This window comes from Diplotaxodon limnothrissa, linkage group LG1 (genome assembly GCF_057381915.1).
Source record: "Diplotaxodon limnothrissa isolate DT_005_m linkage group LG1, D_limnothrissa_male_GT1.1, whole genome shotgun sequence".
Lineage (NCBI taxonomy): Eukaryota > Metazoa > Chordata > Actinopteri > Cichliformes > Cichlidae > Diplotaxodon > Diplotaxodon limnothrissa.
In genome coordinates this window covers 25,990,026-26,012,782 of record NC_140596.1, presented here as the reverse complement: position 1 = coordinate 26,012,782, position 22,757 = coordinate 25,990,026, and positions in this window count along the sequence as shown.

Below are 22,757 nucleotides of genomic sequence, written 5' to 3'. Positions count from 1 at the left end.
AGACAAAAGCTGTGTCCCAAAACGTAGGCCGCATCCTTTGGAGGACCCGGCCTTTGCGGTCTACGTGGGCCGGTTCCTTCGAAGACCGAGGAGGCCGGAAGTGCGAGGCTGTGAAATGGAACAATATAACCTTCAGGTTTTGGGACACAGCTAACAGCTGTAAAATTCAGTAATTTCATTAATTTAGATAAATACAAAGTGACAGCATTTGTATTAAGTATTTTAACAGAATAACTCGCATTGGTCACAACAATTACTGTGTTTTAGAAAATCTAAATTAGGTGGTTACTGCCAAGATATGTGCCAACTCTTAAGCCAAACAACAGCCTGCCATGTGTTCGTCTATGGTGTCACAGACAAATCTTCTTTTAATTCCTGTCTTCATTCTGGAACCACCACGAGACTCTGCAGCAGAAAAATCCCACAGTGCAGGTTTGGAGCCAGACTGTGTGTAACAATTCTGTAAGCAACAGATTGGTCAGAAGATGGAAAGTTCACCGTCTTATTTCATGTAGTGAACCTGTAAAAAATGCTTTTACTGCACAGGTTGTCAAAGTGAGCGTGGTTATCAAAATTATGGTACCATGTATAAACATTAATTTCCAGCTTTAGAATATTTCAATTTGCGATCCAGTTATTAAGGATGGATTACAGCACATAGTTAAAATCTGTTTTAACTATTAATTTATTAGTAGTAGCAGTAGTAACTCTGTTAACAGTGTTTTATTTCACTCACTTATCGATATTCAACAAGTGCACTGTTGGGATTTTTTGAAATTGTTTGTGAAGATTAATACTTCACTTAAATTATAAATAAACACATTTTAAATATGTTGTGTCGGGACCTGACCACAGGTATAAGTCGTGTTTTATAAAGAAAGTTTGTAATATTGAGATTTACAGTCGGTGCTCTAATTTCTAGCTAGTGCATGCAATAGATTCAGAATCAGTTATCCACACTGATGGCAATCACGTCAATTTTAGCCTCTAAGTAACAGCCAAAATAGTGTAAAGTCAAATTATGGTATTTAAAAAAATTAGCATGTCTCCTTTGTGTGGCATGGGGTTTGAGGGGGGCATAATTTAGTCGGCTGAGCTGATTCATTTTTGAAAGATGACTCGAGGCCCCTCAAGAGGAAGGAAGCCAGGGTGTATAAGTGATATCTGCTCCATGGTTAATTCAGTGCGATTTTCCAAGCACAAGGTCACTCATTGTCAGTATCTGACAGAGGCCCATTCAGAAGAATGAGATGAGCTCAGAGAGCTTTCTCATTTTGAGGCTGCAGCTCTCGATTCATAATTATCTGTATGGCGCAGGCCTGCGTGACATTGTCAAGGAATACAAAGCTGTAATCTCTGCTTAGTTCTCCTGTAATGAATTAATGCCAATGGCGGTGAAACTGCAATGTATCAAAGGCAAAGATAGATTTCATTTTAGAGCGTTATCAGTGGTTCTATCATGGAAATGGCTCCAGAAACATTGACTATTTAGAGTGAAATGACCTTTTCATCAGTAAGGTCTATGTGTCTGGTGAAGACTCAACCTTTCTTTCAAACACGCAGGAGCACTGTCAGATTCTGTCAAAATGTTAAAAGGTTTTACATTCCCAGAATTATGATGAGTTTACTGCAGATAACAGATATGCATAACCACACTGTTTGCAAATAAACTTTTCAATTACAGTGTGATGGCCCTATAACCTGCTCCAGGAGTACCCAACCTTTCAACCACTGACGTCTGGATGGACGGATGGATGGATGGATGGATGGATGGATGTTCTGCCAGTGTAAAAACTGACAATGATCTAAATTCAAGGGAAAAAGGTGATCCAAAACTGCTTGGCCAATAGTGCATCTACGACTCATTCGGGAGGTAACAAGTGAACCCACAACAACTTTGAAAGAATTGCAGACCTTAATTGTCTCAGTCAATGTCAGTGTTCATAATTCAACAATAAGAAAAACGGGATCATGAGGAGCGTTCAAGGAGAAATCACTGCTGACCAACAAGAAAGCAATGGCTTGTCTCACATTCGACAGAAAATATCTTTATGATCATCAAAACTGTTTGGGAAAATATTCTGTGGACTGACGACACAAAAGTTAAGTACAGTTATATCTGGCATAAAGCTAACATAGCATTTCATGAAAAGAACATACCAACTTTCAAACATGGTGGAGGAAGTGTGTAGTCTGGGGCTGCTTTGCTGCTTCAGGACCTGAACGACTTGCTGTAATCGATGAAATCATGAATTCTGCTCTCTACCAGAAAATCCTGAAGAAGGATCTCTGAGAATCTCTTTGTGCTCTGACACTCAAGACACTTGGATTATGCAGCAGGACAAGGATCTGAAACCAACTAGCAAGTCCACCTGTCAAAGGGTAAAAAAAAATGATGGTTTTGGCATGGCTTTGTCAAGATCCAAACAGTATCACATTGAGATGCTTTGGTGTGACCTTAAACACACTCGTCATATTCGAAAACTCTCCACTGTGGCTGAATTAAAATAATACTGCAAAGAAGAGTGAGCAAAAACTCCTCCACAGCAATGTGTGAAAGACTCATTGCCAGTTATCACAAACACTTGATTGCAGTTCTTGCTGCTAAGGTTGGCACAACTGGTTATTAGGTTTATTACTTTTTCACATAGGGCCAGCTGAGGTGGTTTTTTCCCCATAATAAATGAAATTATCATTCAAAAAGGGATTTTGTATTTACACTGAGGCACGTCAGGGAAAAAGCCTTTATTTATCAAGGAAGGACGTTAGAGAAAAACAGCAGTTTGCCAATGAACGTTTAGGCAGGTGGATATCAAACTGTTATGGAGGCCCCATTGCAGGTTGGTGACCGGGAAAAAATAATTAGTTTTGCATCATATCACAAAATGCTTAAAGATGTATCAGTGTCAGGGTCATCAGTAATACTCCCATATTGGAACACACTGTATTGTTTACAGCTGCTGTTAGTCACGAAGGTCCATACCTCCTTATTTCTGCAAGAGATTTATCACTTCACACTTACTCTGTGCTTAGTAGAGCCAAACAAGTGAACAGCGTATAGAGCAAGAGCTTGTCTCTCATTACTGTAACACTTAGCACTAAAAAGAAAACAGAAAAGAGATATTAAGTAGCACAGCTGCACAGTTAAGACCATCCAGTGATGAGCAAAAATGTGCATCATCCCACCAGAATGCGAGTGAATCTAATTGAAAAATAGCTTTTAAATATCAAGGTCCTCAAACGTGTTTTTGACTTCGCTGTGATGTGCGTGTATGATGGAGGATGACAGTGAACATCTCTGAAGCATATTAGCAGCCTTAGTGATTACTGAATAAAACACACAACCTTTTAATTCTTTCCAGGGATTGCTGTTCAGTTATAGCTCATTAAAAGAACATACTGGCTCCAGTGTCTTTCCTCATTACTTTAAATCATTAAATTAGATCATTTCATTCAAGACAAAACATGAGACCTTGGGTTTGACAGCACTCGGGGATATCAAATGCATTGTAAACTATGCTTCAACTGTTTTATTGATAGCTGACTATTATCAGACTGTGGAGAACCTGACAGCTGACACTCCCACTCCTCCTCCTACTTATTCTTCATTTTGAAGGCCTCATGTGACTCATTTGATGTGTAGGTCATCATATAGATGTAAATATTATATAGAAAACAAATGCTGGCTTGGCATTATGAGGGTTTTTTCCTGCTCAAGACCTGTTTTCAAGTTTTATTATTGTTAGGTTTAGTGGGAATGACATATATATCAGTAAAAGACTAAAATTATATTACAAATTGTCATTATGAAGAAACGGGTTTGAATTAAACTGACTCCATGTAAACGAGCTTCTGTCTAATCCTTGGGTTCCTGCTTTCAGAACACATCCATCTGAACCAAATAAATGAAATAAAATTGTAAATAAAATCGAGGCACATAAACGAGTTAACATCAACACACTTTGATATTTTAGAAATGTATGTTAAGACCGTAGCAGATTGTCGTGGGTTTTGAGTTTTAGGATCTTTCTCTGGTTTTGTATTTTTGATTATTCTTGGTTTTGATGGTTCTGTAGTCTGTGTTGTTGGCTTTCTGGCTTTTTGTTATGGTGTTATGGTTATGTTCCACTTATCTGTGCATTTCATTAATGAGAGGTTGTTTATGCCCTTTTACTCTCTTCCTTCTCTGGTCTCCGCTTTTTGTCTTCTGTCTGCATCAAGCTGTGTGTCGTAGTCCAGGTCTTAAGTGTCACTCATTTCCTGTTTTTTGTTTTTGTTTTTTTGGTCACTGTTCTTCTCTGTTCCTTTTGCCAAGTTTAACTCCCCAGTTACCTGTAATTAGCATCAGCTACGTTCACACCTGTTGCTCATCAGCCTGTTTGTATATATTGCCTCTGTATCCCTCTTGCTGTGTGTTCTGCGTTTCTTCCATGTTGCAGATTAGTAAGTTCGTGCTTTTTGTCTAATCTGAGGGTTTTTTTGTAGTTTCTATTTTGTTCCCTAAAGCTGCTTTTTAGTTTATGCCCCGTGTCTGTCTCCTACGTCTTACTCCTTCATGTCACACAGTGAATCTTGAAATGTTTTCAGCATCTTACTAATAATTAAATAAACATGTTCATCTTTTTTTAATTTCTTAACATAAGCAAGTCAGACCCATAAAGTTAGAGACACACCGTACATGCCATAGTATAGCATCTAAATGCATATATCTATAACTAAGATCATTACAGTATAACACACAAGTCAGTTACATATCGGGATGTTAATCTGCCCGGCCAGGAAGCGTGAACCATTGTGACTCCATTTCACCTCCTTTAGTGGAACAGCAGCAATAAGACAACCCCCAAAAGGGAAGCGTTTTGCAGTTGGTGGCCACAGACTCTTCCTCTGTCCTGATCTTTCCTTACTGACTTTTCTTCTTTCTTTCTCAGTTCCCTTGTCACTGCCGATAGCATGAGATAATACTTGAAAAATCAGGTTGCACAGGTAGACCCACTACGCACATCCTTATTTGATGTGGACAGAAGGTTTGCTGTGCTCCCAGCAAAGTCTGGAGATGGGCCATAACACAAGGAGAGCAGAACAGGCCTGTGGAAGACCTTCAAACCAACAGGATTGATATCTGCTCCTTTGTACAAGTCGGAGCACTGCAAGCCCTATACAATGACCTCCAAAGGGCTACTCATGTATATGGATCTGACTAAACTGTTAATGATGGTGGCATGAGGGCTAATGGGCTGGCTGGTCCACCAGTGGACCCCCGTTTTCTTTAAAAATGACCATCATCAGTGACATCATCCAGCATGACTAGTTTGGCTCTGGGGTCAGTGTTGACCTAGGGAGACAAATCTTTGGAGGGTTACTCAAAACTCCAGTTGCTAGACTGCTCTTAGGCACCAGGATGAATTTATCAGACCCAATGTTAGACCTTCTACTGGTGCAGTGGGCCCTGGGTTCCTTGTGGTGCGGGAAAATGTCTTGCCCCGTGTGGGCTGAGTGTGAAGGAAGTTCCTGGATATCAAAGGCATGGATGCCATTACTGGCCCTCATGTTTGCCAGACCTAAATCCAACTGAGCACCACTGGAACATTATTTATTGCTGCACATGACGCTGCAAAATTGCACCACTGATTATCCAACAGCTCATTGATGCCCTGATCCATATGTGAGAGGAGATCCCCCAGGATCTCATCCACTATCCCATAAGAAACATGCTCAGATGTTGTTAAAAACCACAGAGGAACGTGGAGGCCATATAGATTACTGAAAGACATTACAGCGCAAATTTGATCATCTTGTTTTTTATTTTTACAAATGTTCAGTGATAAATGATATCCAGTAACCATTGTTATTGTTAGTTTGTTTTTTAAGTGAATTACACAGCTTTTAAGCATTGTATCCTCATTTTATTCCCTGTTAGTGAAGCTGAATAGTCTTCCCATTAATACATTTAATAATAAACAATAATACATAAATACATAGATGTATCTCATTCTCCAAGACCACACTGGATACTCGTCAAAAGTGGCTTCCCCATCTTCATACCGTGTACATTATAACATACCATAATAGACCCATTTCTGTAATATACTCACATATCTATATTATTGCTAATATATATTGTAATATATCTATATCACTAAAGCACTTCTGGATGGATGCAAACTGCATTTCGTTGCCCTGTACCTGTGCATGTGCAATGACAATAAAGTTGAATTCTATTCTATTCTATTCTATTCTATTGTATTTTGTTTGTTTGTTTAGTTGTTTTTTTGCTTACAAGGCAAATCAGAATTGCAGCATTGCGCTGGGATACCTTCCTATATATCAAAACCTTCAGGCCCTCGTTTTAAACCATACTCCTGATGTATAATTCATATGGGAAGATGTTCAAGGGACACAACGCTGGTAATTAAGTTGTGAAAATGACAAGGTCATTAACAAAGTTTATATGGTAATGTAGTGCCCCAAAAGGAGATGGGCAGCAGGACCTGTCGTGTTGTGGATGCTGACCTCAGCAGGCTGCCCAACAGGGGCTGACGAGGCTTCCAGCGTTGCACTAGTAAGGGAAATGTTAAACAGCAGTATTTACATAGGCACCACCTAGCCGTGGGGGCTTAGACTGTGATCTTGAACTTATTTCCTGAAATTCTATGCTGTTTTTTAAGTTTTATTTCTTTATAAATCCAAACATTTCACTGTTTTCTTTGATTTCCTCCTCTGTTCGTGCTATATTGTCTGCCACTTTCAGCCATGTGAAGAAACATAGTTTACAGGATTAAGAGACTGCTTTCTTCAAGTGTATACTTTTTGAAATTTCACATTCTACCAAACAAGAACCCTGTTTGTCTCTGTGCACCTAAAAAGATCTTGTTTCATGTTGTTTTGGGTCAGAATGACACGGCGTCCGCATGGCAAACAATGGCCCATTGTTCAAACAAAACTCAGTATAGACAAGGAAGGCATTGTAGCCTCGCAGCTCCGGGGTGACTCAGTGCCCCTGGATATTGACACCCTTAATTCACATTGTTCCCCTCATCCTTTTCCTATGTCCTGGCACTCATGGCCTTACTTTGACAAATCTGAAGCAACAGAGGGGCGACAGAAGAGCAGATATTGCAGTTAAGTGGATGTAAGTCAACCTGCCAATGAAGGGTGTTCCTTAATTGCGGCACTTGTGAAACAAATCAACATAAATGGCCCTGGAAATGTGGCCTCGAAAGGCAAAGTGGCGTCATCGAATCACACGTCTAAACACAGGATTAACAGATGAGGGGTTTGAGCTGCGCAAGATCTCATTTGATGCAAAAATATGAAGAAGTTGGTCTTCGGCTCAAATGCCGTAATTAAATTTTCCTTGTTAATTCCTTTTCTTCAGGCATGCATATCATTGTGGGGTTTGCTTGTTTTGTTTTTATTATTTTGGGGGGTTTTTTGTTTTCTTTACTCCCCTGTGTTTTCCTGTCTTTCTGTTTTCTATCTGTGTAACATGTAGCGTGGCCAGAGTGAAAATGCATGCGTTGCTAGACAAGGCTTGCTAAAAGGCAGTTTTATCTATTCCAGCAATTGTTTTCAGTTAATGTAACAAAATGAGACAATAATGAAGACTAATGGCTTACCTCATTTGGTTAAATATGAAATTCATTTTGATTACTCTCCTGCTTTGCAAAGATTTTCTAATCTCTCTAAATTAGCCATCGCCTGTAATATTTGTAATAATGAAAATATCAGTCAAAGTCCACACCTTGTTGCATGAAGTGGTTTAAGTATGAATTATAACACTTCTTAAATTGATTCACAGGGTGAAGAAAAACATCAAATGTTATCAAAAAGGTTTTATTTCCCCCTATCTCATTTGTGGCATTTTTACATGTCCGCTTTGTGGTTTGCAGATATACCGTCAAACTGAACACTTGAAGACACATGGGCACTTAAAAAAGAAATCCAAACTGCAGAGAAATTACAAAAAAGACATTTTGCTTTGTTGACTCAAGTACATTGGCGAAAAATTCTTTGGCACAGGCTTTGATCACGACCATCTTTTCACACTCTTCTACTGAATGCTAATTACTGGTATTACCTTTGTCTGATTTGAAGCTAAAGCCTCCCTAATCCCAGCTTCCCTTCTGACAAGCTCTACACAACAGAGAGAGAGTAATACAGAGCAATAGAGTAAGATGTATGTGGAGTGAGACAGAAAGGGAAGCTTGTAAATGCATCCATCACACACACGTTGATACATCTATGTCTGTGAGGACCCTGGCTAACATTACAATTTTTAGCCCTTTAACACAACCTTAACCACCATAACTAATTGCTTAAACACACATTTAATTCAAATAAAGTCTTAAAGCTTAACCAATATCTTTTAATGAGGATTTTTGAGGTAACACTCAATTAAGTACTGAAACACACATATCTAAATATATATATGCAGGCATATGCATATATATACATATACAATGTTTTGCCCAGCAGCTACAAATTCATCAAGAAAATTGACTGTAGACCAAAATAATAATCCTGTGTCTGTGACACAATTTGTGAACTACAAATGACACCACATGACAAATAAATGACACCACATGACAAATAAATGACACCAGAGACAGGATTAGTCCACAATCTTTTATTTCAGTAATTGCTACTACATTTTTGTGCAGTTGTCAGTGTTGTGCAGCTTTGTCAGTCAATCGTATTATATGCAAAAACACCAAAGCAGTTACCGGTAAATGAGCATGATAAATTAGCGGGCAGTGATTTCATGTACAGTCCTGTGAAAAAGAAAGTACATCCTTATTCTTTCCATTGGAATTAAGAGGGTAAGTGGCAGCCAGGTGCTTCTAATCAGATGCACTTGATTAACTGATCATCATCAAGTGTGAGCACGTCGGTAAAAGCAGAAGTTTTGGCAGACCTGCATTCAGGTGTGTTAATACAAATGTCGCATTTTTCCCCGGAGTGGATACCGCAGCAAACTCACCCCAAGATCAGCCCATGCAATGCTCAGAGAAACTGCAAAAAAAGACAAACGGCTACATCTCAGACTCTAATATTTACAATATTAAAGTTCATGACAGTCCAATTAGAAAATGACTGAACAAGTATGGCTTCTTTGGATGGATTGCCTTAAAAAACGGCTCTTCTCTCTAAAAAGTAAATTGCATCTAAAAAAAAAACACAAGACCCCTGGAACAATGTCGTCTGTATACCAAAGTATTCTAGAGTCAGGTGTAAGGCCGTCTGTGGTTTGGCTGTCATACAATACTGCAATAATCAGCAAAGTACAGCAGCAAATTTACAACAGAGGGGCGACAGAAGAGCAGATAACATCCACCTTAGTGATACAACATAATATCATTCAAGTGAACTCATGGCATAGTTGGGTAGCACAGTCCAACTGCAGACACGCGGTAATAGACCGAAGGGTAAACATACAGGCAAAATACCTCATGAGACTATTACTGTCAGTGCAAAATATTCAAAACAACCGTAGTGACAGTCAAAGAGGACAAGAGGTTTAAATTCACAGCGGGATAATGAGACAACAGGCGACAGATGATGCAGCACTGTAAGTTTGCAAAGCAGAGGTGCACAAGGATTATGTTTGATGGATGATAAAAGATTTAAAGTGCACCACACAGGTAAAGCACAGGAGCTGCTTCACTGTTTCCCATCTAAAGGAATTTTGGAAACGTTAGTGCAAACGAGGGTGCCAGCTGGCCCACCAAGCATTTTCTAAGTGATGAGGTTCCAGCTGTTTTGGTGTTGTATAATCATTCAAATATAACCAATAAAAACCAGTTTTAGCTGCTGATGCGGTGACATGTTCTTCCTTATCATATATGCCTAGAGTTAATTCATGCACTTGACAAGTCAGTTAATCAATCCATAGCGTGTGGATTGCATAATGTTTCTTCATTTCATCTGATGAGTAACATTGCTGCTTTGCTTTTGACATACCCTGTGGCCTATGGTCTTTTAGCAAAACTGGCCCCTTTGTTAGTCAGCACCCTTCCCTTGCTGCATAAATGCACACCCTGATGGTGATGCAAGGCCATTCTGTCTGAGATGGATGTTGTGTAAGGTCTGTCTAGCACAACATGTCTGTCAACAAAGCAAGTTAAAATTGGCCTTTAACACAATTTCTTCCTAAACAGGTGATTCGTCAAGACATGTTATAAACACTACACATGATTGTTACAGGAGTTGTGCTTATGGCTAATTTTGGGAAGTATTTAGACAATTAAACCGCTTGTTTGGAGGCATAATAATCATTTAACTCCCACTTTTATTCCTGACATCATTATTCACATAGCCATGAGAGACCGTAGACAGAATAATGGAAGCGTATGTCAAGGGAAGTTTAAACAAACAGTGCTGTTGTTTTATTTATGAAGCCGGTTTTGTCTTGCACATCAGCAGATAAAACACGAACCAAACCGTTAGTGTTTTAGCAACTAATATTATGTGCATTTTTCTGGCCATAACTGTATCAAATTTACACATGATTACTGATTTTACAGTACAACTGTGTGATAACTTTGGTTTAGGGTTAATAATACGAATAAGGGCCAATAAAACAAGACAAATGTATTATACTTGTAGTTTGGTAAAGCAAAATGAAATTGCCATAAATGTTTTGTGTTGTCACAAAAGAGGAATAAATTCATCAGGAATCAAAAAGGAACAAACGCCATTTCCCTTGCCTCTTACTTTACTCAATCAAATAGTAGAGTATGAGATAATGATTTAAAGTTACTAGTCTTAGTGGGAATATCTCAAAAGCATTAGAATAACAATAAGAAAACATAAAATGTCCATTCAGCTTTTTCATATCAACATGATAACTTGCTAACAAGAAAGTGGCAATAATGCAAAAAATTGGGATTAAAACAATTGTTATTTGATGACATTAATCAGCAAAAAGAAATCATAAAAAATTAAACTGACTATAGGTCGATGTTATAGCACGACAAATGATAATAATCGCGATATTACAATGTTGAAATTAATTCTCCTCATGTTTTCACCAGGCTTTTTCTAACAGTAATGCTAATATGATTATTATTTTTAATTCTTCAAATGTTCACGTCGAGACACTTGTGTTAATAAATAACTTGAAGTCATTTTGTCTGCATGACTTCATTTGTCTCACATTGTTGTGGAAGGATTTTAGCCAACTCTTCTTTACAACATTGTTTCAGTTCAATGAGGTTTAACGCCTTTCATTTACAGTCAGGTCCATGTCATTGTCACGTCATTATCAATTAAGCAGATAAAAGGCCTGGAGTTGATCTGAGGTGTGGCGCTTGGATTTGGAAGATTTTACTGTGAACAGACAACATGTGGTCAAAGCCATCCTCAAGCTGTGAAAACAGAAAACACCCATCAGAGAAATTGCTGTAATAGTAGGAGTGGCAAAATCTACAGTTTGAGTCATCCTGAGAAAGAAAGAAAATCACTGGTGAACCCAGCAACCCAAAAAGACCTGGACAGCCATAGAAGACAACAGTGGTGGATGATCGCAGAATCATTTCCATGGTGAAAAGAAACATGTTCACAACAGCCAACCATGTGAACAACACTCTCCGGGAGGTAGGCGTATCAATGGTCGTGTCCAAATTCATGGGCTGCATCCTCCTGAGGCCGCATTTGTAGACCGATTACGTCACAGCGACGCGCCGAAGGCTGTCAAAATTCGTAGACTCCGACAAATGCAGCCGACAAATGCAGCCGACAAATGCGTCCTCCTTTTCCCCGAATTTGAAGGATGGGTCGGGTGTGTCCTTCTTGCCCTTCCATATCCCATAATTCATAGCGCGGCCCAGCCAAACTCCAGTTTCCAACAATGGCGGCCGCTACTAAGTTTTAAAATTACTCTTACTAATCTTTGTGGGTCACAAAATAAACTTTTAGTATATTTTCAGGCGAGAAAGTAGTTGTGTAAACATCAAATATCTGCTCGGTTTATCAAGATATCGCATATTTGCAAAAGTGCTTCGACGTTTTCGGAGACATCTGCTACCCACCAGCTCGATAGCTAGCTGGGAGCTCAAGGGTCACTGAAGCCGCCGAGGACGGCACTACTCCCGGCACATCATTTTCAGATCACCGTGGACTTTCGCTGCTCGGGTTAAACGTAATATATAAGTCACTTAGACAACCTAAAATGTTATTGTTGGGCTTTTTTCAGTGTTTTATTTGTTTGTGAGTCAATCGGTTTGGCTGAGATTAAAGTTATTAGATTAGATTAGATAAAATAAAACTTTATTAATCCCCCAGATGGGTTCCTCCTTGGTTTTTACACAGCTGAATAAACATCAAACAGAAAACTGATTAAACAGAAGTATGAGATGGTCGAGAAACAGTGTCCTGTTATATTTTAGATAGCAAGGAGCAGACGGCTGAGTTTATTAAACTCCACCGAGACAGTGGTGACGCTAATCAGAAGGCTAGACCGTCCAATTTCCCCAGCCGTTTACTTCTGGCCTACCCGACCTTCTGAGGACCCGGCCCACGTAGACCGCGAAGGCTGGCTCCTCAGGAGGATGCAGCCCATTAATTTGGACACAACTAATATCCAAGTCTACCATAAAGAGAAGACTGAATGAAAGTAAATACAGAGGGTTCACTGCAAAGTGCAAGCTATTCATAAGCCTCAAGAATAGAAAATCTAGATTGGACTGTGCTAAAAAAAATAAATAAATAAAACATCTATAAAAGCCAGCACAGTTCTGGAAAAACATTCTTTGGACAGATGAAACCAAGATCAACCTCTACCAGAATGATGGCAAGAAAAAAGTATGGAGAAGGTGTGGAGTGGCTCATGATCCAAAACACACCACACCATCTGTAAAACACGGCAGAGACAGTGTGCTGGTTTGGGTGTGCATGGCTGCCAGTTGCACTCGGACACTAGTGTTTATTGACGATGTGACACAGGACAGGAGCAGCCGAATGAATTCTGAGGTGTTCAGATAAATATTGTCCGTTCAAATCCAGCTAAATGCAGTCAAATTGGTCAGGTGGCGTTTCATTATACACATGGCCGATGACCCAAAGCATACAGCCAAAGCAATCCAGGAGTTTATTAAAGCAAAGAAGTGGAATATTCTTGAATGGCCAAGTCAGTTGCCTGATCTTAATGCTTGTGATGATATGCTGTTTATTTTTTCCAAGCATGGTTCATCATGGCTCCACCACATTGCCGCTTTGTCTGTTTAAACAAGCCTTTTTCTAATTGTACTTCATGAACTTTGACATTTAACATGCTAACTGAGGCCTGTAGAGTCTGAGATGTAGCTTTTGGGTTTTGTTTTGCGGTTTGTCTGAGGATTGCATGGACTGACCTTGGAGTGGGCTTGCTGAAACGTCCACTTGTGGGCAGTGTTGGGGAGTAATGGAATACATGTACCGTTACGTATTTAAAATACAAAATATGAGTAACTGTATTCCGTTTCAGTTACCGTTTAAAAAGGTGGTTTTCAAAATACAATTACTTTGTTGAAATAAAGGGATTACACAGCGGTCTTTTCCTGTTTCATTTGTTAGGCTGCCCTCTCTATTTCTGGTAATTCCACACCGGTGGAAACCCAAACAAAACACGCATTAAGAGGTTCAAATGCCTGTGTCTCAATCTAGCTTCTCATAATGACATGAAGAAATATTTTTTACTTATTTTATTCATTTAATATTAAGGCAATAGGCTTTGCCCTAAAGATTGTAGCCTCATGGGCAGTGTAGTCCGTGCTGCAGGGAGAATGGACTGCCATCCCCTTTATGTGTCTGTGAGCACGAGGGAGGGAGAAAAGGGCGAGTGGAAAAGTACAAGTTGGCAACGGCCAGAAACGGGAGCTGGAAGCATGTAAATATAATAATAACCCCTGCAGCCAAAAAGAGTGCCTGACGAGCCCAGCTGTAAGTAAGCTATTAAGACTCGACTACAGTTTTTTCGTGTTTTCCTCTGAAACAATAAGTTCCGTTGCAGCAGCCTTTCAACACTTCTCTGTCTCTCGCTAGCAAACTTGACCCAGACAACAAAGTAAAGCTATTTTTCGGCTAGGAGTCCAACACAGAACCCGACGTATTAGCCAGAGGTCCCTTTACTACGGTTCGGAGCCGCAGACCTGTTTTATATACGCGTGGAATAGTTTTCTATACGAGATTGCTGCAAAAAGTGCAGCCTTACCTAATGCCCACCCTACTGTTACTCATTTCATATAAAGATTTAAAAATCTAGTTGGTATTGGTATGGCGAGTAACCTTCAGTAATAGTAATAAATCACACAGCAATAGTACATTCATGTAGTTGTAAAAAGCACGATAATATAATAGGTAATCCAATGTATTCAGAATACGTTACTCTCACTGAGTAACGTAACAGAATACGTTACAAAATACATTTTGGGGCATGTATTCTGTAATCTGTAGTGGAATACATTTTAAAAGTAACCTTCCCAACACTGCTTGTGGGATGGTTGGTAACTGCATTGAATGTTTAAACTTGAGAATAACCGTTCTCACTGTAAAATGATGTCCTTGTCAAATTATTTGGAAATGGCCTTATACTCTTTCCCAGACTGATAGACATCAACAATTGCTTCTTTAAGATCATTGCTGATGTTTTTCCTCCTTGGCAATGTATGAACATGCGCTTGAATACTCTGGATATGATTAGCATATAATTATCAGCACATAGCAGCATTTTGGCTTAGTTTTTGTTAAATAAATAATGACATGGTGTAATATGAGTACAGGTATAAAAGGTTAATACCATCCAGAGCAAATGCAAGTCCCTTGAGACTTAGACAAACATCATAAGTCAGGAAAGTTTATTGCATGCTAAATTAAACAGAAACAAACGAAAGAGCATTGCTTATAAGTATTAGTTTTATTATTATAAGTTATTAACAAAATCATTAGCGCATTTTAAGTAATATTTTTAGATTTAAAAATTTTTTTTTAAAAAATCAATATTTGGTGAGACCACCCGTTGCCTTCAAAACAACATCTATTCTTAGGTACACTTGCACACGGTTTTTGAAGGAACTCGTCTCATAGGTTGTTCCAAACATCTTGGAGAACTAACCACAGATCTTCTGTGGGTGTAGGCTTCCTGACGTCCTTCTGTCTCTTCATGTAATCCCAGACACACTCGATGATGTCGAGATCAGGGCTCTGTGGGGGACGTGCCATCACTTCCACTACTTCTTGTTCTTCTTTACGCTGAAGACAGTTCTTAATGACTGTGGGTGTGTGTTTGAGGTCCTGCTGAAGAATACATTTGGGGCCAATAAACAATCATTTATATTTCTGAAAGAATTCTTTGTTTACAGCATTTTTTCACGCCTGCCTAAAACTTTTGGACAATACTGTATATCTAACAGAAAGTCTGTCAGAGTTATTCTATACAGTAAATTATAGAGTATTTGGTTTGATATGTGTGTTGATTTTTGTATTTTTAGGTTGTTGTTTTTATTTGCTACTGTTTATTTGCTACTTATATTCTAAAAGACAATCTTGGTTCATTTCAAAAATAATTATAAAAAAAATAAAGACAAAAAAAGACAAATTGTACAATAGACAGGAACACATTAAGCTCATTTATAAATCCATTGAGGCAGCACTGCTTTAAAAACAGTCATGAATCTGTCAAAGAGAAGCATTGCTTGGGCTCAGGAAAACTTCCAGAATCAGAGTCTATGAACACAGTTCACTGTATCATCCACAAATGCAGGTTAAAGCTCTCAAAGCAGAAGCCATATGCGAATGTGATAAATCATAAATTGAATATGGGTTTCTAATATATCCAGATCACTGCGTTTTGTTTTCTATGGTTGACACACTGTACCGGACAACACCGACACGAGGATATCAGATCGTGCCACTGTACCAACTTTTTGGGGAATTGTGATTTTGCATAATATTGCAATGAAATTAAATAGATTTCATAATTATTTTAAAGTCACTCCCACACATTTCCTTGCCCTCCAAGGTGCTCAGGAACTTTTACTCGTGCACCATAGAGAGCATCCTGGCAGGAAACATCTTAACCTGGTTCGGGAACAGCACCATGCAGGACAGACGAGCTCTACAGAGGGTTGTGCGATCAGCTGAGCACACCATCCGCTCCGAGCTCCCTGACCTGCACTCAATCTACAGCAGGCGGTGCTGGACCAAGGCCAGGAAGATCGTGAAGGACCTCAGCCATCCCAACAATGGACTGTTCTCTCTGTTGAGGTCAGGAAAGCGATTCCGCTCCTTGAAGACCAACACAGAGAGACTGAGGAGGAGCTTCTTCCCGCAGGCGATACGGTCTCTCAATCACACCACCACACAGCACTGACCCACACATATAGTTCTTACACACACACTGGACTTTCTGGACTTTGGTTTCACTTCATCACTTCATCACTTAAATCACTTTAAGCATATTTGCACTGCACAAGACATAATGTGGATTGCACAACACTGGTCACTATATTCTTCATTTCCAGTTAATACTTGTACAGCTGCTGTTATTGTGTATATATTTATATTTCTTCATACATTCTTATATAGTTCTATATTGTGTATTTTGTTGTACAATTATTTTATTTTCAACTTTAATTTATATATTTTATCTTATTCTTTCCCAGTTAAATTTACCCTTCATTCTAATTTGTGTTGTACAGTTATTTCATTTTTAACCTTAATTTATATTTTATTCCTTCCTAGTTAAATTTACCCTTTTTAATTTTTCATATTTATTTCCTATCTTATTCATAGCCTTTTCCTTTTTTTCTTTAGGTCACGAGCAGTTGTCTAAGCATTTCACTACATATCGTACTGTGTATGACTGTGTACGTGACAAATAAAATTTGAATTTGAATTTAATCATTATGCTTCCTGTGGTTTGTTTAAGGTAATATTAATAAGAAATAAATATGAATATCAAATGTAAATAGTTGCTTTAGCCTCTATAGATTTATAGTTATTAAAGAGAAACCAGCACAAATATTCCTGCATACAAAGTTATAGAATTAAATACATTTTTATAGTTTTACATTGAAAATGGAACATAATTTCATCTGAGTATTTTAATGTGGCCATTAACAGAGTTTCTATTTCATCTTTAAACTGTTAAGCTGATAGTAATGTCATATTTAAATGTGTTTCTCCTTTATGAAGAATAACTATAAAATAATGAGGTCTTTTCCTTACAACATAATATGCTGAAGTAATCCCTATTGTGAATTTGGACTACATCAAGAAAGCAGCACCTGTAAACACATCACAGCAGCTTAGCATAGCCCATTTGTTGTCTTTTGTTTTTGTTTTTGTTGAGTTTTGTTTTAATAATCCATGTGAATATTTAAAATTGACCCGAATATAAAACAAGATCTTGTATATTAGTAATACATTAACAAGTGCAACATAGGATAACTATGTAAATAGATATATGGGAAGAAATATAAACCTGTCTTTTTTCTGTCCTTTCCACTGTTACGTATCTAAAATGGGCTTTCTAAGCAGCCAGCTTAGATTCTTGGATATGTCCTTATTTTGAGAGGGAGACAGAAAAACAAAGGACGAGCTTCACTTCACCAGAGCAAATCTCTGCAGGAGACACTCTGTCCCCTAGTGGATGTCAGGGTCACTTTCTCCTTCAGTCAGAGGGAGCAGGTGAAAGTATATCTGAAAGTATATCACCTTCACACATGTGCTGTACACGTACTACATGGGGACAGATCATTTATTACTGCCTATGCACATTTACATCTATGTGTTATCTGTGTGTGTGAAGTCTAACATTTAATTTTGCATTAGAACGCATCATCTGATCAGTACTTGACATGTATTTATGGTGCTGCACTGCATAAATCAAAAGTGAATAATGAAAGGCACCAGGGGTAATATCGTCAGTGAATTAAGAAGCTAAACACTTTTGGCGTTAAATGTAATCAGATGACAGTTTGTTTTGGCACAGAGATAAATCAGAATAAAATCATATAAAAAAGCATATAAAATATATTTTTGAATAAAGTCTTTGTTTATTTGGAGACAATTTATAGTGTCATTACCTAACACACCAACATGTACCAGCTTTTGGAAACTACCCAGCTGAGTCGGGTGGAACAACTAAATCTTTCTGAGCCTTGACGGCAGGAATATACAGTTTATTAAGAGCAAGCTTCAAAAGTACAAAGGTAAAAAACTGGTGGAATGGTTTAGGAAAGGTAATTTCATGTTTGGTGCAAACTTCCTTTAAGACGTCTTCTCCCGAATGCAGCTGCGTTGTGACTGCCAGAGATAGTGTTGCCAGTGTGTTGGTGTCCACTGGAAATGATATCAAAGCGCCGCGCTCAAAGCTCGCACGAGGCTCTTTTCTGTGCTCTGATCTTTCACATGTCAAGTCTGTTTATGCAGGGCCAGCTTGCATCTCACAAACATGTCAAAACAACATTGGAAATGTTGTTGACTGCTTCAAGATGCCGCACTTCTGAAATAATTCCTGTGGACTGTGGAACCAGGATGGAAACACTACATTATGCTACGCTCTTCAATAGTCATCACAAACTCGAAATTGCTCCTAAAAATGATTTTGCCACAACAATATAGCAGCCAGCAATGACGGCTTTGCAGTCATCCTGGCAAAGGTTTGTTGACATGTTGACATACTGTAGCTCTTTTCACCAAATAGAATAAATTACTGACATATTTGACTTGGAATTAGAAGTGGGTGATGGATGTGAACAGTTTTCACAAATCCACTCATCAAGAGCTACTTGTACCAGGCTGACACATCCAAGCTCCCGTAGTTTCTTTACAAGCAAAAAATAGGTGTTATTGGTAATTAATTATCTTGTTATCATTGTTATGACAGACAAGACCGCTTAGTTACTGGTGAGATTTTATCACTAAAACTAATTATAAGTATCATGCAAATCTGCTCACTTGTGTCCTATTAATAAGTAGCTTTGGCTGTTTTGTTATTGCTTCGCCTGTTTGTGGTTTGTCTATGTGAAACCTTTATCGGTGTGTTTCTCTTTATCAGTATGTTAATTTGTTTTATGAGGAAAGTCAGAATATATCTGACACTGGGATCTTATTTTGGATGCTATGCCGACACTGCAAGTATGACTAAAAGATGTTTACACTGTAATATAAAATATACATTGTCACTGTGATCATGTTTGTTGATTGGTTAATTGATGTAAAATAACACTAGTATTTAACTGTAAGCAAAAGTGTAATAGAGATATAATTATTTAAAATGCAGAATTATAACATGGTTACAATATAATGCAAATAATGATTTACAAATGAGTATATCAGAGGGACAGCTCAGTTCAAGCAGTTTAGAGACAAAGTTAGAGAGGCAAGGCTGAGAGGGTTTGGGCATGTGGATAGTGGATATATTTTTGTCAAAGGATGTTGAACATGGAGCTGCCAGGCAGGGGGGAAAGAGGAAGACCACAGAGAGGGTTCATGGATGCAGTGAAGGAGGACGTGTGAGGTACCAAAGATAGAATGAGATGAAGGCAGATTATCCACTGTGGAGTTGCCAAAAGGGAGCAAGTGAAAGAAGAAAGAGTAGATAATACAGATGATGTTGTTATCCACGCTGTATGTAATTGTGTTTAGTAAGTAAGTAAAGTAAGTAAATTTTATTTATATAGCACCTTTCCAGATAAATAAAGCAAATAGTTTTTTATGCCTGAATTGTAATAAAAAATATATTTGGCAGATGAAAATAACAATTAACAAGGAATAAAAACCATAACCCCTCCCCCGAGAGGGACAAAAGTTTCCCAATGAGCTCACCTGAAAACATGGCTGATTGTGACCTACACCCGTTTTCACACCTTGGCTCATGTGATTAGGTGGCGGCTTGCTTTTCTTTCTAAGCTCCTAAGAAGAAAGCTGTGTCTTTAGTTCGCTGTGTTTATAGACCAGTGGTGTCATTTCTAAGAAGCAGAAAAAAGCTTGTGGTTCTGTATTTTTCTTTTTTCTGTTTGCAGAGAAGTCTTTTTTAACCTGTGAAGTTTTAATGCCTTTTGCTGATGCTTATAGTTTGTTTGCTTTTGCAACAGATGATAGTGAAAATGCTACCATGCACTGCCTTTTTTATTATGTTGTCAACTTGTGAGTAAGATGTTGATCAAATTGTTACTGTAACCCTGGCAGATAAGTTGTTGTTTTTTTGAAATGCTAAAACACTAAATCTCCTTCCCTGAACCAAAATCTCAGTGCTCTAAACTAATTCATTGAATCAGCCACTCTTTTGGCAAAACCTTAAATGGTTTTCAACTTGTTAGACCCAATCTGCAGATCTCATTTAACCTTTCTTAACACGTTCTCACTTACTAAAACTCATTTTGCACAGTGATTCACTTGTGATTCGCAGTGGTAACCACGGGAGGCAGGAGTTAAACATAACTCCAGCACAGGTGTAACTTCTTAATCCCAGCGTCTCAAAATCGTTCACACTTGATGCTAATAATGTGATAAAGCTGATAAAGTATTAGCCAGTTCAGAGTGCACAGCTGGCAAGAGTGTGCTGAAGGGTGACAACAAAAGACAGAAACAATGTGACAGGCAGAGGAGGAAAATGAGAAAGAGCAACATCAGGAACAGAAATGATCCTGTTGATGGACCATATTTTTCGACATGGGATGACAACTCATGAGACATGAAACTAAGGAACTGTATAGGATGAGACATTTTTTTACGTGTGACTGTCATTCCCACGCCGCATAATTTTTACTTGATTTATAGTTATAGATGCTTTTTTTTTTTTAAATGTTGCTTTTTCACTCGTTTTCAGTCTAGTCCTTGTATCTGAACATTTTCAGAGGACTGAGTTGTTGTTTTTTTGTTGGTGGTTATTCAAGTATAATAAACACACATAAATCAATGATGAGTTAAGAAAGAGTTTAGACATAACAGACAACTTAGCAAAGAACCAGTTTTAAATCGCATCGTTAGGCACTGTTACTAGCAGCATGTTGCAAAAACACTCTGAATCTCTAAAAACATTTGCCAATATAACACACAAAAAAACTCTGCATGATGTGGAGTGTGTCTTCTGAAAGCAATCTCCTTAAAGAGAACCTGACTGAAAATCAGAGGCAACAGGTATTTTGGATTGATAAATGTACAACAGTGTCTACAGCTATCTATAAAATGGTTCCAGGGTGCATTTCAGCCAGTGGCAGAAAAGTCCCATCAGATTTTGATCAACTGTGTAATATCATCTGGAAAAAAACTGATTGGGATCGTTGTCATGTTGTAAAATGAAGCCAAACACACTGCCAATACAGTAAAATTGTCATGGTCCCCATGTTTTGTTTTGTTTTGTTTTCTGCTCTCTTTCTCTCTCCTCTGCCGGGGCGGTGCTCATTATGGGCTCCCGCCCCTGACCCACACCTGCTGCTGATCTCCAATAATCCTGAGCCCTACATAAGACAGCAGCGCTTCACCACTGATCACTGGATTGCTGAGCAATCTGCGTCAGTCACTCTGTAATCTGAAAACTAGAATCTGTGAGTTGTTGTCTTTGAGTCTGTTTCTAACTGAAGCTTCTGTGCGTAGAACTTTCCTGGACCCGTCCCTGCCTACCTGAAATCCTGCGAGCGAATGTGTGGCAGCGTGAGAGCCATCTGAGGAGAGTGGAGTGTGTTTGATCCCTTCCTTTACCCCCCACAGACCCTGGAGCCCTGGACCCCCTCTACCACATTGTATAAATAATCACTTGGTGTTGTCACTGTAAATAAACACACTGTCTTTTCTGCAAGGATCCCTAGTCTGCGCCTGAGTCTGCTTAAGAACTGTGACAAAACTCATTGATAGAAAAACAAACAGTGGGATACAACCAGTCATGGATTGGCTTCCCCAGAGCCCACACATCATCATTACTGTAGCAGTGCGGGAGATTTAAATGTCCTTAAACTACTTATAGAAGTAACAAAAACCATTTCCTAAGAGAGTTCAGGCTGTGTTGAAGAATAAAGGTGGTCATACCAAACATTGACTTTTAAGCTAATTAGAACTGTACAAACTGTTTACCTTTTATACTGTATTTACATTCATGGCTTAATTTTCTTGCAAAACGTAAATAGGTTAGGTGTATTTCATGACTTTTGCGCGCTCCTGTAATACATATAAAGCAATTTTCTGTTTCTATTCCTTATGTGAACGAGAGCAGGAAGACAAAGTGAACAACCCAGTCTCAGCAGAGCCCCTGTTGCCACCACAGTCTTGAATCTTTTCTGAATACCGATCACTTTGTAAATATAATGGAGAATGGAGGGAAGGCGTGGCGGCTCTTTATGCTTTTGTCATTTTTGCTGAATTACAAGACGGCCTCGTGAGGTTGGAAAGACTTCAGTAACATGTCCTGAACACCGTGTTTTCAGCACGCTGATGTTGTGTGGTAGTGTTAATATTTTTGACGAGCTGTGTGTGTAATCTGAAAACGTGTCGTTTTGGGCACAGATAAAACTGCTTTGATGCATCTGTGAGGTTTTGCCAGGAGACTCAGGGGTTTTGTGAATGAAAACTGAGTGATGTAAGTTTTTAGACAAGACTGGAAAGCCTTAAGAAATATATTTTAGCAATTGGGAAAAACTGCAACAAAACTGGATCTTTTGTTGCGCACTGGCCCTACCATTGATATTTCATTTAGGCCTACGTCCCCTATGCCACAGACTGGCTCTCTTTTGTGTTTAGTTTTCCATTCTCTGCAAGCTTAAATAAAGTGCTTTGTAAAA